Genomic DNA, 15,724 nt, shown 5'->3' on the forward strand with positions numbered 1-15,724 from the left:
CATTCAGTAACATTAGTGACGAAATAAACCCTCAATAATGTTAATGACCAATCTACTTTGGATTAGTGGCACATTTTTTCAGCCAATAATGTTGAGTGCATTATTGAGGGATTTTAATCCGCGAGTAATGTTGTGACAAATTGAAAAATCCGTCGGTACCCTTTATTTAACAAAAAAACACATAACACCCTCACTCTTCTCTCTCACGCTGAGATTTGTCTCTTCCCTTCACCTTCACAATTTTCTCTCGCCACCCATCACCACCACGATGCAAACATCGCTCAACCTCAACGCCTCCTCACCTCATCTCTGTCTCCCGTCCTCGACCTCGCTCAAGAATCAATCAAGTTCAACACGACACGACAACACCGTTGGACCAGAAATCTTGTCTCCTCGCTGCTACATCAAGTAAGCCATTCGATTCCTTCTCCAATTTTGATACTTGTTGTTGTTGATGGGTTGGATACAATATTGATTTTCCCCAGTTTATTATGCTTGTTTAATCCCCAATTTTGATTTCCCCAATATCAATTTTGCTAGGGATGAATCATGAAATACTGTTTTGATTTCCCCAATTTGATATGCTTGTTATTTAATCCCCCAAGCTTAATCACTAGTACATAACTATTATACCTACCTCCAAAGAATTTTGATTTTGTACATTAAGTAGTTATTTATTGTTTTTTTACATTTTGGTTTCTTTGTACTTGAAAGACTTAGCATATGTAACAATATCTTGAAGAAATTTCTGAATGGTCAACCAATTGTTCTTTCAAAGTCACTATTGATGAGGTAAAACTAAAGCAACAAACTTTGTTAATTTCACTGCAAAACCAGGGGACCCTTTTTCATGTTATGGATAAAGGTTTAAACTTTTTTTCAGTTTTGAATTCAAATTGCAATTGGGGCATGCTTGTTTTGATGTTATCTTCATTCATCACTTTTCATATCGAACTGTTCCATTTTCTTTCAGGTGGAGCTAGCAAGAATTTTTTTAAAACATGGAAGAGATTTTGATTTAGAAGGTTCGTCTCATATTTTTTTGCTAGATAGAGTTGATCACTCAGTATTTAATCTTATGTGCGATGAACTAAACAAATATATACATTATAATATGTAGATTGTTTATCGAATATAATACATCAGAATTTTAATTTTTTTAAAGAATTGCTGCTTGCCTATTTCGAAGTTTTGGTTAAAAAATGAAGCTGATATGGAGGAGTGACAAATTAGTTGTGGTTTTGGCATATGTCAGGATTATTATATATATACAAGTGCAAAACATGTTAGTTTTTTTTGTAACTTTTGCTGAAAAAATGTTATGGTTCTTTCTTTGGCAAAGACCAAAGTGAGTTTTATTAGTATAGAATAAAGTGTGAAAGCAATGCATTATGGTCCATTCAGCAAGACAGAACTGTTGTATTGTTTGTTCCATAGACACCATATGGAAGAAGTGTTGTTGTTATTATTGAGTATATGATGATGAAGATCAAGTCTCTTCCAAAACCATGGGGGAATGGTGTTGAAATTGATCAGGGGTTCAGCAAGAAACAGAAAGTCAGGTTTGTGAATTTTTATCATATGAAATAAGTGAAGTTGAGTCTCCATATTCCCAACTCCCCTAATATTCCAGTAAATGCATTTCATTGAGAAATGTTGCTTTTATTTGGGTATTTACTGCCAGCTTTAGATCTGGTGTGTGTAAATTCCTTATCAGACTTGTTGGAATTGTATTGTTGAGCCTGAGACCCAGTTGATTGAGTGGGACTTCTTTGTTTTTTAGGCCTACCTCTTTTGGATTTCTTCACAGTGTCACAAGGAGTGTCCAAATACTGATTAGCATCTGGAGGGCAAGGGTTGGCTTCAATGTCAGGCTCATACGCACTATCAGTGTCTTCATCCCCCCAAAACTTTCTCAAAACCTTGCCATCTTTCAAACATGCAGCAATCTTGTTTTTAGGGCCAACAGTGAGTTGCGCCTTCCTCTTGTCTTGGCCTAGAATTTCATCATTTATAGTTATAGGTTGCAATGTGATGGCATCATCAACAAAGGGAACTTCAACAAAAACAATAGACTCAGGAATAGTAGTGGGGAGTGCACTCTCAATTAAACTACCCTAAGCTAAGGAAGAGGGACCTGTAATGAGGGATGCCTTCTTCCCATTAACAGGACCCAAAAAAGGGTTACATGTACTCAAATCAACAAGGTTAGATTTCATATTTGTCATGTTACCAGTACTCTCTAAGATTGTGTTATGAGTAAATTCCTCCTTCCTTAGTAAATTCTCTGCCCCATTTTGATTTTTGTCAATGTACATATCCAATAGAATGGGGTTAGATTCTTCATCACTGATTTTAGCATCCCCTATAACCTGCTCAGCATCATTTTCAAGCAATTCAAAAGAATTTTGAAGTGTCAAGTCAATTGAATTTCTTTGATTAGGAACCTGAACCTGAACCTGAGGTGCATTGTGAAGAGAAGAATCATGACTCTCAGGTGCTAAGGGAAGAGTTTTCATGCAGTAAGATTCTTGTGATGTTTTGTTTTAGTTTTATTTTATCGTTTGAGACACTTTGGTGATTTTTTATTTACCTGTCATGCAGATTTGTTTAGAGATATGCTTTGAGCCAAGTACCACTCCTTGTTGTCACAGGTATTAAATTGGGTGACAACTTGTGTACCCATCTCGCTATGGTGGGTATTTGTACCCATGACCTTTTAAGTCGGCTAAAATGTTAACTGACGTCATAAGATTTTTTTATTTTAATTTTTTTTAATTTTTTTATTTATTTATTTAGGAACGAGGTTTTCTCTGATACCAAAGTTTTAGCAGAGTGCGGAAGACTTTTTCTATAGACAAATTTAAATTCTTTTGTTTAGTTTTTCGAGTTGTAGAGATAACTTGAGCTTTGTAATTTATTTATCTCTTTTCGTTCTGAGATTTCAAAATCTCTTTTGGGTGGTGTTACTCTAAGGCTCTAAATCTTGATCAATGGTTTTTATGTTTCTTCGAATAGATATTTCTCAGCTTCTATCAAGGAAAAGCTATTTCTTGCTAAATTTCTATATATACGTAACTTTAGGGTAACTAAAGGTTTAAATAATTCATCAATATGAATTGTATTTTTTCCTATAAATTCTATGGTGTAAATTCTATGCTATGGTGTGAATTACTCAAAGCATAATTAATTCTATAACAGATTGTAAAAGGATGATTACCCTTTTTTATAAAATTCGAGTTTTCCAACTTATAATGAAAAACTATAGATTAATCTAGATGTTTATCTTTTAGGGATATCCCATTTGTAAATTTATATCAAATTTTATTTTTCCATATTTTAAATTACATTTTACTTGTGCAATTTTTGCTTGTCTTTTGTCTAAAATCGTAGAGTCTTCTAGCGCTATTTCTAGAGGTGAGTCAATACCTTTCATAAAGGTACTTTTGATTAAAATTTGAATAGTTGATATATGAATATAACCAATTTTGCTTTTTTCTTTTTCAGAAAATGTTTCAATTCTTTTTTCAATTTGAGTTTTATGTATGGTAGATATGACTATATTTCCTTGAGTGTTTTCAATTGAAATTGCTTCTTCTCCTATCATTATTCCAAATTTCAAAATATTTTTTCTTGAGAAAAATTCTTTGAATTTATTAGACTTTCTTTTGAAATTTTCTTCAGCAGTTAAAGATAAATCTGCTTCTTCTATATTATTATCTATTATGTCATCAACATAATAACTAGATGTTCCTTCAAAGTATGAAACCTCAGTCATATTCTATAATGTTTATTATGTCAATACTATGATACTGAAAAGTAAATTTTGAATTTAATAAAGATATATTCATACCTGATTTGATCTTCTTTGAGATTTTGTTGATATTTTTGGTTTCGTTGTAGCTAGATATAATCTTCGAATGATTATATTTTGTAAGGGTGGGACTAACTTTCTCTAATTCTACGTTGTATAATTCTGAAATTAAGTTTAGCATGTTGTAGGTTGTAGTTATGAGAATTTGAGAATTAGGTTTTGAAGTTGTAATTGGTTGTTAATAGAGTAGAAAATTCGTTGAATTTGGTAGAAGTGATGTTCAGATCATGAGTTATTTTTAGTGCAATGTTTTATATGGTTTTGAGTGCCTTAACATGTATAGAAATGGTTAGAAAAGTTTTTGGATCAAATTTGGACATAGGGAAGTTAAAATTGGGAAAACGGGGTATTATTATATCTAACTACAACGAAACCAAAAATATCAACAAAATCTCAAAGAAGATCAAATCAGGTATGAATATATCTTTATTAAATTCAAAATTTACTTTTCAGTATCACAGTATTGACATAATAAACAACAAAGAATATGACCGAGGTTTCATACTTTGAAGGAACATCTAGTTATTATGCTAATGACATAATAGATAATAAGATAGAAGAATCAGATTTATCTTTAACTGCTGAAGAAAATTTTAAAAGAAAGTTTAATAAATTCAAAGAATTTTTCTCAAGAAAAAATATTTTGAAATTTGGAATAATGATAGAAGAAGAAGCAATTTCAATTGAAAATACTCAAGGAAATATATTCATATCTACCATACAAAAAACTCAAATTGAAAAAAGAATTGAAACATTTTCTGAAAAAGAAAAAAGCAAAAGTGGTTATATTCATATATCAACTATTCAAATTTTAATCAAAAGTACCTTTATGAAAGGTATTGATTCACCTCTAGAAATAACCCTAGAAGACTCTAGGATTTTAGACAAAAGACAAGCAACAATTGCACAAGTAAAGTGTAATTTAAAATATGGAAAAATAAAATTTGATATAAATTTACTAATGGGATTATCCCTAAAAGATAAAGATCTAGATAGATCTATAGTTTTTCATTATAAGTTGGAAAACTCGAATTTTATGAAAAAGGGTAATCATCCTTTTACAATATGTTATAGAATTAATTATTCTTTAAGTAATTCACACCATAGCATAGAATTTATAGGAAAAAATACAATTCATATTGATGAATTATTTACACCTTTAATTACCCTAAAGTCACCTATATTTAGAAATTTAGCAAGAAATAGTTTTTCCTTGATAGAAGCTGAGAAATATATATTTGAAGAAACAGAAAAACCAGCCTCAGAGTAACACCACCCAAAAGAGATTTGAAATCTCAGAACAAAAAGAGATAAATAAATTACAAAGCTCAAGTTGTCTCTACAACTCGAAAAATTAGACAAAAGAATTTAAATTTTTCTATAGAAAAAGTCTTCCGCACTCTGCTAAAACTCTGGTATCAAAGAAAATCTCGTTTCTAAAAAAAATTAAAATAAAATAAAATCTTATGACGTCAGTTAACATTTTAACCGACTTAAAATGTCATGGGTACAAATACCCACCATAGTGAGATGGGTAACAAAGAATTTCCCATTAAATTGTCACAGGTATGAAACACACTTGCTGAGTAGCTTTGATTTTCAAATTGTTGGTTTTTGAAAATTATGATATCTTTGTACATCTATGTTAGCCACATCAATATTGAATGTCCAGATCCCCTTTCCTGAAGCATTTCTTTCTATTATATCCTAAAAAGTGATTGATAACGAAATCCATATGATCATGAGATAACACCTCTTAAAACCGATTCATTTTTTTTTTTAGTTTTATTACTGATTTGGTACTAATATTTCAATCTATAAATATGAATTCAATATTTAGTTTGACTTGTTTTATTTTCAATATAATCATTTACTTGTTTCTGTTATCACAGCAGACGTCGACGATCAGATATACATTGCCGCAACCAAACAAACGCCTTTGCCTCCAACTCCCATATGTGTAGTGATCATGATGAGTATCATAGATATCATATCCTTGTAGGTGATCTCCAGACATCTTCATCGGCGAGACCTGTTTTCAATCGTGCTGATTTCAACATACCAGAAGAGCAAAGTTTTATGAGAAACTTTAATAATTCTATGGATCATGTTTCTCGTAAGAAAATCCCCAAAATATAGGGAGAGGAAGAAACAGGAGTGGGAGATCATCATAAGGGAGACGAGGATCAAATTTTCCTAAATATTTTGATAATTAGTTTATCCTGATAGTTTTTTTGGATTGTATGAATATTATTGAAATATTTATGATTTTGTACAAAAACTATTTATGATAATTAGTTTATTCTTTTAGTTTAATTAATTTGTGTTTTATTATGTTTAATTTTTTTCCTTTAATTTATTTGTTTAATTAATTTTATATCTTTAATTAAAATAAAAAGTGATTTAACAAAAAAAAAAGGTGGAAAGTGCATTACTGGCGGAAAATTCTGTCACTAATGCAGATATGCAAAAACACTACTGGCTGATAAATCCGTCGGTAATTCTGGGAGGAATTTGATGGTGCATTTCTGAGGGATTATTCCGTCAGTAATTTCTGATTGATCTGCCAGTAATTACTGAAGGAATAATCCCTCATTAATGCTTCGTCAGAATTACCTCTCCATTACTAAGGGACATCAATCCGCCAGTAATGCGTAGTACTGAGGGATGTTTTGCATTATTGTGGGTTTAATTCTGCCAGTAAAATATAAAATTATAATAAAATAAAGTGAAAAATTAATAATATAGTAATGAAGGGTCAATAAAGTAAAATATTAATGAAATTATATATTTTGTTAAAGGGTCAATAAATAATATATTAATGAAGAAAAAAGAATATTGTATTTTTTTGACGTGAAAAATAATATTGTATTTTTTGACGTGAAAAAGAATATTTGTATTAGTAGTATTCTAAAATGAATTTGGTGAAAAAAGTTTTGCACATGCTCCGTCTTCTCCACCAAAAACATAAAGAATAATATTTCAAATTTTAATTTTAACCCCTTTAAAAGTTTTCTTTGACTTTTAGTCTCCTAAAAAAGTTTTACATCACCACTTTTGGTCCTCCTTTTAAGTCCACTCATATGTAGATTTTATATTTTTGTATAAAATTTCGAATAAATGTTCAAAATATTATAAGAACATCTTCCCAAAAAAATTAATTTTTTTAACAAAACATCGATGTGAATTTTTATATTTTTGGCGATTAAAATTTTATATTTAATTCCTGTTTTGTTAAAAAATTCTATCATTTTAGAGATTGTTATAAATATTGTACAATTTAATTAAGTGTAGGGAACAAAACTGAAAATGAACAAAACATCAATTAGATGTGAATTTTTATATTTTTGGCGATTAAAAATTTATATTTAATTCCTGTTTTGTTAAAAAATTCTATCATTTTAGAGATTGTTATAAATATTGTACAATTTACTTAAGTGTAGGGAACAAAAGTGAAAATGAATTTTTTTTAGGTCTAAAAGTCGAAATAAAACATTAGAAAATAAAATAAAATAATTGGTATATTTATACGGATAAAAAACATAATTAACCTAAAAAATTATTACATTGAAGCAAAAAAAGTAGGCTTAAGGCAGTTTTTGCCCCTTAACTTTCACGATGTTGCGATTTTGGTCCCCTAAGAAAAAAATTACAAAACCGTCCCTTAAGTTTTGCAACTGTAGCGGTTTTGACCCCAAGACCAATTTTTGGTAAAAAAAATAACATGTGGCACCTCACTTAGGGTGCCATGTCAGTGTAGACCGAGTCAAAATTGGCATTGTGGGCCAAAACTGCCAGAAATGCAAAACTTAAGGGGCGATTTTGTAGTTTTTTTCTTAGGGGGCTAAAATCGAAACTTTGAAAAAATTAAAGGGCTAAAAGTGCTATTAAACCAATGCAAAGGGGCATTTATTATAAAGTAGAGGGATAAATATTATGGGTAAACTTTCGTTTTAATGAGTATCGTGAGAATGTAATTTTTTTTGGGAGGGTTTCGTATCGTGTGAATGTATTATTATTGCAGACACAGTTATAAATATATTTTTTATTAGCTAATTTGGTCTTGTAATCTGTTTTTTTATTAACTTAGTTGTTGAAAATTCACATGTTAAGGTGGATAAGTTCGTATTTCGGGGTTCAAATCACAATCCTTACATATATAATGTTTGTACCAACTGAGTCAAGCATACTGGAACAAAAGATTTTTTTATTTTTTTTGTCAGATAGCCTAATGCTAGAATTCACCTTATAAGATGAATAAGTGGGGTGTTCGGGGTTCGAACCCCAACCCCTGCATATAATAATGTATTGTTCTACGAACTGGCTATGCTCACGGGACAAAAGATGCTTTTAAATAGCCAGATTAATTTCTTTTTATGAGTTTTTAATGTGGCTTTTGCTATGAGTCGACTTGATCGGGTAATGGTTTCATGGTTAGTGGATAGTTGAGGGGGAAAGTCCGTGGGCTTTGAATACAAATTTATTTGATAATTTTCCTTTGGTGTTAGATAGTCAGCCTTGTGGTCTCAGACCTTTTAGGCTCATCAATTTTTGGTTAAAACATATGGGCTTCTTTGAGATTGTTGCTAATAATTGGGAATAGGAAGGGCTAGTATGGTGGATGGTTGTTAGTTTGAGAGAAAAACTTAAGTGACTCAAAGTTGAGATGAAAATGAAGGAATGTTCACAATTGATTGAGCATATTAAGATCTTAAATTTAAAGGTTAGAGATGGGATCCTTACTTTATAGAAAGTGAGTTGTAGGATTAACTCATGTTCTTATTTATGGGCCTTATTAAAGTTCAAGCATAGTTAGTTGTTTCAAAGATTAAGGACTCGTTTGTTAAAGGTGGTAGATGCCAGCGCGAGTATTTCCGCGCTTGCTTGAAAAATATGGGTAGAAGGAATTTCATCTTGACTTTGCGGGTTTGGGAATCCTAAGTAGATGAAAGAGGTGGTTATTTTTTTTTCTCAAATCAAATTTTTAAACCTAAGTATCATAAGCTATGATAGATGGTTTTGAGTTTGCAAGTTTGTTTCTTGAGGATATGTTTGCCATGTATGTTCCTTTTAATCAAGAGGAAATAGTAGTGGCAGTGACTTGTAGTGATGGTAATAAGAGTCCAAGGTCGGGGGGTTTTAATTTCTCTTAATTTAAAAGATTATGGTTGCTTATTACAGAGGAGATGAACGTTCTTTTCCAACAATTTCTCTCAAATATGTTGGTGATGGATAAAATCAACTCGTCCAACAAACCAACTTTCCTTAAAGTCATGCAATTGGTGGATGGGGTGGTCGAGGTCAATGGGTATGATTCGATGATTTGAAGTTTCCTGGATAATCTGCTGATGAGATTTGGTTTTGACGATAAGTGGTGTGCTTAGATGTGTTCCTATGTTTTTCCAAGTAATCTATTGGCTCTAGTAAATGGATGTCAAACATATAAATTAATATTCAAGGAGGTCTTAAGCAGAGTGATCATCTAGCTCTTTTCCTTTTTCTTCTAGTTGCAGAGGCGTTAATTATGTATGTTAGGAAGGAAAAAATGTTTGGTATGTTTACACGTTTTAAAGTTGGCAAATCTGGGTTGTTTCACCTTCAATATGATTATAACACCCTCTTTATATGAAAGACAATGATAGAAAACATTTAGGCTATTAAGACTGTCTTCATGAGTTTTAAGCTTGCCTCAGGCTCTTCGAGTTAATTTTTCTAAGAGTTGTATGATGGAGATTTACATTGATGCGTCTTTCCTCGGGCTGAATGAGATTTTTCTCCATTGTAGTATTGTCTTGATTCATTTTTAGTATTTTGGTCTCCTGGTTGGATTTAATTCAAAGAGATTATCTAGTTGGCAAATCTTTGATGTGTACTTGATAAGTGCTCAAGAGTAATATATTTCATGTGTTAATTTAGGCATTTTGGTGACTTGTTTTGCAAGTTATCTAAGGAAAAGCTACCAACTTGTTGTAATTTTACCATTTATGCTTTACATGCCTTACTCTACTCGCTTCTGTTATTCTCCCAGCTCGCTCCTGAAGATCAGCCCATTCGCTTAAAGCGAGCTCATCTCACTTAAGCGAATTCAATGTCGAGAACAAAAGAAAATTCGCTTCTGCCACGCTTCCAGCTCACTTATTATGAAAGGCAAATTCGCTTAAAGCGACTTCGGCTCGCTTTAAGAGAGGAAGTTCCAGAGAGCACAAGAAGAATTCGCTTCTCCTTCGCTTCCAATTCGCTTTAAGGGAGATTCATCATTCTCAGTGGATAAGGTCCACATGGCAACCTTCAAATGGTCAACAGATGATTTCTGGGAAACTCGCTTGAAGCGACTTCAGCTCGCTTAAGCGAGTTTGCCCGAATTTAGCCCATATAAATAGATTTATCTTCCCTTTCCTTGGTATCTTTTACCGTTTTATTATATTTTTCTAGTTTTAGAGAGAGAGAGAGAGAGAGAGAGAGAGAGAGAGAGAGAGAGTAGGCCATTTCTAGTGAGAGAAACACAAAGCAAGGGTGTTAGGAGTAGATTCTTCCCAAAATTTGTTGAGACATCTTGAATCTTAGCATGTAATCTTCATCTTTCTTCTATCTTTTCCAAAGCTTTCATAGACATATGTAGCTACATCTACCCTTGTGGGTTTTGAGGTATTCAAACAAGCTATTATGGAATCTTTGATCATTTAATATAAGGTTCTAATTTATTTATTCATTATTGATTATTGTTCTTGTGTTTAATGCTTTATTTATGATTTGAAATGTTATTGAAAAATACTTTTGAACCTAGGGCTAAAATAATAATCTATCAAAGTTTTTATTCTAGACATAGAGTTTAGGTTTAGATAATCAATTTGTAATCATGAACTTAATGATGTTGTATTGTTTAATAGATTGAGACATCGTCGATTAAACGATACGATTGAACTCATGAAGTTATTTAGACATACATAATGATTGAAATCATGACATTATTTAGACATAAATAATATTGTTGAGTGATTGTGATAATATCGTTTAAAAAGCTAGAATCCGTTATTTGATCACGAGATTGCAGTTGTTACGCTTGGTTGATTAACTCTAACCCCAAGCGAAATGACCTTATCTCATCTCTATTTATTTTTCTGTCGAATAGTTAGAATAGTTTTAAAACAAAACAAACTTTTAAACCAAACACTTAAGATGATAATTGTATTAAAATGCTAATGGTATACGCTAGTCCCTGTGGAAACGATCCTAATATACTTACGTGTACATAGGAATTTAACATGTAAAAATATTACATCAATACCCTAATAAACCTCTTGAGCTCATGGAGTAATATGATTTGGTGATCAGAAAAGAGTGATTTAGGTTTAGGTATTAAAGATCTAAGGTTGGTTAATCTTTCAGTTATAAGGAAGTGTGAAGGTGATGAGAAAAACACAAGAAGGGGGGTTGAATTGTGTTAGCTTTTTCTTCGTTTTCTCATACTTAAGTCATTGATCAGAAGCAGATAGAGTTCAGCTTCTGAAGTGATGTTCAGATACTAAATGCAATGGATAAAACAGAGAGAGAAGAAAGACACAAAACAATTATACAAGTTCCTTCCACAAACCGAAGTAGTCATGTCCCCCTTGCACTTCCAAGGAGAGTTCACTAAAATGTAATATCTGATTACAACTGCTCACTGCTAAAACTAGCAAGAGACTTCAAATGCTCAAGCACAACTGCAAGAGACTTCCTATGCTCCTGAACACAATCAAGAGACTTCCTATGCTCAAGCACAATTGCAAGAGACTTCTAAATTCAAACAGAATTACAAAGAAAAATATTTGAGGTTGAACACTTGATATACAATCAGTGGTGTTCTCAATACAAATCAGATACAGACTCTTAAGACTCTAAAATTTCTAAGATATGAACTTTGATAAGAAATTTTAAGTGAACTTTTGATGCAGAACAGTTTCAGCAGAGTTTTGGCGCTTTTAAATTATTGTGTGAATCTTGCCATTCTCGAAGTCTTCACTCCTTTATATAAAGGTGTGAAAGAGACGTTGTGAATTGCCAGCACATCAAAAAAGAGTCGTTTGAAGCTTTGATCAATCACCAATGATCTTTTGCCTGATATGGTTATTGTCCTATGAAGAATCAATTTCAAATCCATTCCAAGTATGAAGGAACATCGTTGCAGGCATATCTGTTATTCTTGTCCTATAGCAGAGACATAAACAGAGTAGTGGAGGTAGTGGTTGTACACTTCGTACAATTGTACTTTGTCAACGCTCTTCAAAGAACAAGTATCAAATGCCTTCAAATCCTTTTGAATTAGCCGTTGTTTCACTCTTCTGATCTTCTACAATGCTAGGCATGATTAAATCCTTTGAACAACCTTTGAAGCTTTAAATCTCTCATCTTCTGATGAAATTCAGCTTCTGGTGATATTGCTTCTGATGAGGTGCTTCTGATGAACTTGCTTATGATGACGTCATCACTTCAGGAGCACTTGACTTCAGAAGCACATTTCTTCAGATGCTTCAAGCTTCCTTCTTGTTGACTCCATTGCTCTCATTTGTTCTTCCAGAACCTATACTTTAAATAGACATTAAATTTTTGTATATGGTCATGTACACTTGAACAAATATTAGCATATCCAATTGACAATTTTTAATACGTTATCATCAAAATTCTAAAGGGTAATGTTAAACACATTTTGTTCCAACAATATGATATCAGAGGTTAATCATGGAGGGTGAGGCGTTATGGAAAGAAATGATTAGATTTATATTTGCTAAAGGGTCTCAATGGGATTATTGTGGTGGACGTGGGCTTAAGAGTTGTTTCAAAATGGTGAAACCCTAACAGACTATTCCTGCTATAAAAGAGAAACAACTCCCAATTGTACATGTTGTTGCACTAGCGTTGGCATGACCCAATAATGTTGAAATCGTGATGAAAACCCTTGATGACCAATTATAAAACAAAATTATAAAGATTTAGTGATTAGTTAATTTTTCTCAAACAAATAAAAAAAAGGCTAAATTGCAATTTTGGTCTACAATCTTTTGTAAAATGACAACTTTGGCCCTCAAACTTTCAAATAATACTTTTGCCCTCATCTTTAGCCCATTTTGCAAAAGTGACGTTCCTCTTGAACTTTATCAGGTCAACGCATAGCGGACACAAGTTTAATAACATTATTGGTTTGTTTTAGATGAGAATTGAAACGTCACTTAATAATATTGTATATTAGTATTAGTTTTTATTTTATTTTATTGAAGTTGAAAGTAGAGCTGTCAAAACGGGCGGCTCGGCCCTAAACGGGCCGGCCCTAGCGATTCGGGCTTTAGCAGGCCGGGCCAAAAAGTCCGGTTGACAAAACGAGCTTGAATATACTACCCGAGCCCAGCCCTACACGGGCCGCGGGCTAAACGGGCCGGCCCGTATTATTATTATTATTTTTTTTTAAATTTAAAAAAAGTACTATAAAACACTGCTATAATTTTTTTATAAATAATATTTTTAATATGTTTAAATAATGTCTAGCACAAAAGTAAATTGTAAACATTTTCGTACAAACGTCGTAAACTAAAACTGCGAGGAAAATGATTTTAAATAAATTAGATATGTTATGGTTATAGATATTTATATATTCGATCTTTAAAACTATAAATAATGAAATGAATAAATATAATTTTATATTACAATTATGTTTGTGTTAATTCATTGAATTTTCACTTTTGTTTTTTACTTTGATAATCAACTAAGTAAATAATTATTTGAAAATTATATATAATTTATAGAATTTTTTTTGTTATGCGGGCTAACGGAATACCCGCGGCCCATTCGGGCTAGCCCTAACGGGTACCGGGCTTTTAAGGGCCGGGCTAAAAAACCCTATTAAAATTCGGGCTCAATATTTTAGGCCCAAACCCTATATTTATTCGGGCTAAACGGACCGGCCCATACGAACCGGCCCATTTTGACAACTCTAGTTGAAAGGGTGGTAAGGTTACTTACGATACCGAACATGAAGGGGTAGCTATGTTTTTTTTAAGACACCAAAATTGGGTAGTATGTTATTAATGTAATTTAATAGATGCGATCGATATCCGCAGGTGCAGATATTATCAAATCCGCATTTTTATTTATTAAATAATATATACTCACTCCGTCTCACAATATTAGTAGTTTAATGTTTGAGCACGATTATTAAGGAAATGATTAATTGTGTTGATTTCAATGGTAAAATTAGTAGCATTTACTAAAACATCTTTATTAATTGTAGTTAGTGGTATAGTTAAGTTGGATGAAATTCAATAAATAAGGGTATAATAGTGGAAAAATAAATAAATGCTGCGTTGAAATTGTAAAGTGACAATTATTTTGAGGAAAAGAAAATATGCTAAAGAGACAATAATTGTGAGACGGATGGAGTAGTTCTACTGTCTATTTATTTATCTATGGATATCCACTAAAGTATCTACGACCGATTTTATCCGTGAATATTTATGGTTGTGAATTTTTTTCCATCCTTAATTAAGTCGATATAAATTAACAACGAGTAAATAAGCAATTACCCCTCTGAAATTGTAAGTTTCGTCAATTACCCCCTGAAATTAACAAAACTTCAATTACCCCCCTAAAATTGCACAACGTTAATCAATTTACCTCTTCCGTCAAATTCTTCTGTTAGCCAACATGACGTTTTGCAAATACCCCTCTGAAGTTTTGCACTTATGTGCAAAATGCCCCAAACTTGAAAATTTATATTTTTTTCCTATGCTTGGCTCAAAATATATTAAAAGCAAATAATTAACAGTTAGCTTTAATATTTAAGTTATTTAAGACACATTCTCTGAACTATCATCCTAGAAACTAGTATCAAATATAGAAATGTAACAAAAATAACTTACTTTTATTGATGATACAATAGGAATAAAATGAATAGCTCTAATGAGTATTTTGAACTGCTTCTTTTTCAATCAAATCAATGGTGAATTGAAATTCTTTTTGGAATTATAGCTTATGACTCCCAACATAGGTGTCAAACACATCAATATTGTCAAATAGTGTTAGGCTCCATAGGGTAATGCTTATGTTGATTGTCATGTGCTCATTGTATTCACAAACGAAGTATTATTGAGTTTGAATTTCCATATCTAATAATTCATTACATAGTGACTATGGACTAGTATATTGTTTTGTTTTTTGTTACCTAAAATAATAGATTGTAATAAAATATCCAAATGTTAATTATAATATTGATTGTAATATTGTAGAGTTTAAAATATTAAAATTAATTGTTAATTGTTTGCTTTAATATCTTTTGAGTCAAGGTTAAGAAAAAAAACATAAATTTTTAAGTTCGGAGAGCATTTTGCACATAAGTGCAAAACTTCAGGGAGTATTTGCAAAACGTCATGTTAACTAACAGAAGAATTTTTGACGGATGGAGTAAATTGATTAACGTTGTATAATTTCAAGGGGTATTTGAAGTTTTGTTAATTTCAAGGAGGTAATTGACGAAACTTACAATTTCAGAAGGTAATTGCCTATTTACTCAATTAACAACTCACTCTCAATTTGGTCTTTAATCCTTTGGAAGAAAAAAAAAATCAATTTGGTCCTTAAATTTATTGACTAATGTGTAAGAATGAGAGTGTATGTCATTCCCTCTATTTACAAGCAACCCATTCACAACAAACCAATGATGAATCAAAAGATACTAGGATTCTACTACACCACCATGTCCCTGTATCACGCACTAATAACATTCTTCAATTCTAAAGGTGTATGTATGAAGTAGAGAACATAGGTATCAGCATGAACCAAAGGTTTTTTGGTGGCTTGTAAAGCTATCTTCAATGACTTAAC

At 31.8% G+C, this 15,724-nt stretch overlaps 1 long non-coding RNA gene across 3 annotated transcripts; it reads left to right on the forward strand.

Annotated features, from left to right (window-relative positions):
* Nucleotides 1-107: 107 nt before the first annotated feature.
* Nucleotides 108-6,190, forward strand: LOC112421334 (uncharacterized). Of its 3 annotated transcripts, XR_005645861.1 has the most exons (7): nt 110-408; nt 974-1,562; nt 1,784-2,207; nt 2,444-2,522; nt 2,605-2,666; nt 3,685-3,686; nt 5,767-6,190. It is a non-coding gene; the product is annotated as an uncharacterized lncRNA (long non-coding RNA). The 3 variants fall into 3 exon arrangements; XR_003011593.2 differs by having other exon boundaries at nt 108-408; nt 1,784-2,522; XR_003011594.2 differs by having other exon boundaries at nt 112-408; nt 974-1,025; nt 1,784-2,522.
* The last annotated feature ends 9,534 nt before the right edge of the window (nt 6,191-15,724 follow it).

This window comes from Medicago truncatula, chromosome 4, assembly GCF_003473485.1.
Source record: "Medicago truncatula cultivar Jemalong A17 chromosome 4, MtrunA17r5.0-ANR, whole genome shotgun sequence".
Taxonomy (NCBI): domain Eukaryota; kingdom Viridiplantae; phylum Streptophyta; class Magnoliopsida; order Fabales; family Fabaceae; genus Medicago; species Medicago truncatula.